Genomic DNA, 3860 nt, shown 5'->3' with positions numbered 1-3860 from the left:
TAGCAGTGCTGTGTGGGTTTTATTTCCGCTAATCCTGTACAGTAAGTACAGTTACTCAAGTGCTGTATTTTATCGTTTTTAATTTCATGCTTCTGAAGACTTCCCATCACTCCATTTCAAAACAAAATTAAGCCTGTTTCTATCAGATACATTTATATGATGTGAAGTTGCATTTTTTTTTATATAAGGATTAAACACACATAACACATTTGACCAGTTCAAACAATTTAAAGATTTATTTTTAGTTTAAGCATTCCTCTGAAGTATAAACAGCAGTTAAATAGTTATTTTAAAACTTTCCGTGTGAAATCATCAGTAGCAATAAACCAGCAGTAATATGAAAAAAGAAAATGTCTGGACAAACTTTGAAGAATTTCTTCAGGTAGTAACACATGAAATAATTATGATCAACTTAGAGGGTCAGTGTGTAGAATTTAGTGACCTCTAGTGGTGAAGTTACATGTTGCAGCTGAATACCCCTCCCTTCACCTCCCCTTCCAAACATGAAAGTACCTGTGATAGCCTTCAGTTTTCATAATAACTCAAAACCTTAGTTTTGCCCAGTATGGGCTACTGTTAATAACATGGCGGCCTCCGTAGAGAGGACCCGTTCCCGATGTAAATATAGTATAAGGGTAAAGAAAGCAACAATTTGTACAATTTAGATCCAACACACTAGTGGAAACATCACTAGGATTATTTTACCATTTTTGCCAATAGATCCCTTTCACCTAAATCTTACACACACAAGTAGATGTTGAAGATGTACACATTATTGCTTTAATTAGCTAGTTTTTCTGAGTAGTTAGTTTTGTGAACCTTTAATTGTTTTAATTGTAATGTTTGTCAGACTCAGCAGCAATGTTCTGTCAGACAGTGGCTGGAATTGAAGCTGCAGTAATTTTCCTACTTACACTGGAAGGCCTTCTGTCATTTTCAGGGTGTATGATTAAGGAAATGTTTGAATTCATCATATGATGGATGAGTCAGCCAACAGAGGGAGACAAACAGTGACACACACACACACTGACTCACAGTTGTGCTGTGACTTGATCTTTTTATCCTGCGAGGCAGCAAACAACTGCAATGCTAAAAATACATGCTTGATAAATGAAAAATAAACAAAGCGGACTCTGATAAATGAGCACATGATGTTGACAGTAGTGGTGTTTAAAGGTCCGCTAGCAGCTTCATAAATCCATGCACTTCCGTGTCATTTTTGCCTTTAGGTGTTTTTAAATGTTCTTTTATGGTTCAGAGATAGGATGCACAAAGTGGAGCTGTTTTCTTGACAATGTACAAATGACCAAGTGGACACATGCATCACTGTTCACACGGTCTTTACGTTGCAGTGTCTGGCTGCAGGGAGCGGCAGCGAATGATCATTTGTAAACCTTGAAAATTCCCTAATTTAGTGCTGTGCCTGTTTAGATAAAGCACGTGGCTTCATGGACAGAGCTGCGACTGGCATTCCTCCTTTCTGATCTGATTTAAAGTAGCTGCTACCATGAGCAGTAAATACTGAGTGGTGCTGTGGTTTTATCTGCTCAGGAAACATCATGTACTGCGGGCAGCAACAGCAGCGGGCTTCCTGGCGTCCGCACAGTAGTCGCACAAAACCAGACCGTTTAATATTATTATGAGGATGCAGCTCGGTGATATCACAGCTAGATACACGCTCCACTTCCTTCATGAGTGAGGTTTCAAAATGTAATGGTACATCTGCAGGGCCGCATCAGGCCACTGCTGCCTGCCTGTATCACTGAGACTCTCGTATTGTACCTGGCTTCACATTGTGGTGGAGCACAGACCGTGCTGATGCATCTGACCCCCTGACCTCAACGTGAAGGCGTACAGTAGATCGTGTTCCACATGTGACCTCTCTATCTTTGTCACTCACTCACTTTGTTCACTGTCATGGTGGCTCCATCTGTAAGACAGTGGGGAAGTCTCTTGAGGGTGTAATAACTGCCATGCACATAATTTGATTTCATCACTTGATAATCTGCGGTTGACTGAGCACATTGACAGATGAACAAAGTGTCAGCTGTACTTAGCTTTACAAATAAGGATCTGCATTGTACCATCATATAAAAGCAATGTGTAATGTTTTTCTTATCTCAATTATCAAATGTTCTTTTCCCTTTATTTTCTTTCCTTCTTTTACTCGAAACAACGGCACATTCTCACCACATGAAACTCTGACCCGACCCACTGGTCAAAAACCAATAAATCTTTTAAAGTCATAATCAGTGCATCTTTAAGCAAATATTTGTCGAGTAACTTATAATGGAAATAAAGCCAAAATTTGTCCAAATTAAATTCATGTCATCATAACACAAACATACATATTTGTGTGTGTGTTGCATGTGTTATACAACACAAAAGCCATATTTATTTATACACTGCATGAAAAACTATAAAAAAACGATATGGTCTTTTTAACTTGTTATACCAACGCTGACTTTCATCGACTACAAGGTCGTCACCTGTTTCTTCAGAACCTGATGCTAATGAAATACTTTCCTCTGTCTCAGATTGTTTATGTGAGATACAGTTACATTTGTATTGTCCGTTGACTGAAGGCAGCAAGCGGTGTGGATGTAGGTCACACATTACATCCTCGCAGCCTCTCCAACCACGTGACACGTCTGGATGACCACCTCAGGCCATCATAAAGACTCACCCCCACTAAGCGAAAGGATGATAAATAAGTCATTTGTTTTGTGTGTGAGAGTAGATGCCGTCAATATGATTTAAAAAAGAATAGCAAATACCTACAGGCTAGATGGGGGAAATCATTCTCAGCTTTTACATTTCGAACAAGGACAGGCACAAGCAAGCAATGACTAAATAATACAGAGAACAAGGAAAGGGACCACAACGTGTGTTCGTGTTGCATTTGAAAACAAGATTGTTGTAGTTAGCATCATCCCGTCTTTTTTTTCCACCAGTGGAACTAAATATTTTAAGCATGAACTTGTTTTGGTGTCAGTATTGAATCTTGCTTCAGTCGTTGGTAAAATCGCCCTGCTCACTCTAATTAAACATTTGCATAAAGTTGAAAATATATTCACAAAACTTGACAATGTTGATGACAACATTTGGTGTTTCGTGTTAATAGGTGAACATTTTATATGTTTGTTAGTATAGGTGGCGCTACAGCAAGAAAGGTGCAGCACTCATTGCCTGCAGGTGGCGTCAATATATAAATGAGCATAGCTTTCACAGTCTTTGCTTGTGCTGATATTACTGATATAACTTCCCAGGTTGATAGCCAGAACTGAGCGGACAGAACAGCTCCCCCTAGTGAAGAATCTGCATCCTGTGGACTGTGAATAAGAAAGTGTTTCAACTATTTTCCATGATGCTTTACACCCATAACAATAAATGTCACAATCATTTCAGCCCAAAACGTATCCGTGCAGTACCTATAATAGAATTGATATTAAACTACAGTTACCGTTTTCAATGTAGTGTTCAACACTAACTGTTCAATAATAATATTTTTTAGTTATTGATCCACCAACCTGCTATCAACACTTTAAAAAAATACTGTCAGCAAAGTAGGAACTGCCTTTACTTTGCTCTCCGGTGGAATTACGACACTTTCTTTGGCTGTTTTGTCAATTTATGGCGCTGAGGCTTCGCTGGCCAGCCGACTTCGTGCTCGCTCTGCCAAGGGGGGCGTGAGTCCTGTCCCTGTTTAACATTCATAAAGTCTGTGGAGTTCTCTACCCGGCAAGATTTATGAGTGAGATTTCCCACACTTCATTTCACTACAGATATGATCAAGCGAACGAACAGCAGGGAGTAGAGGTCACAGTTACATCCTTGAAGCCCTGCAGTGTCTGACTCGC

The sequence above is a fragment of the Limanda limanda genome, chromosome 10 (genome assembly GCF_963576545.1).
Source record: "Limanda limanda chromosome 10, fLimLim1.1, whole genome shotgun sequence".
Classification (NCBI taxonomy): Eukaryota; Metazoa; Chordata; class Actinopteri; order Pleuronectiformes; family Pleuronectidae; genus Limanda; species Limanda limanda.
Note: the sequence above shows the minus strand (reverse complement) of the source record.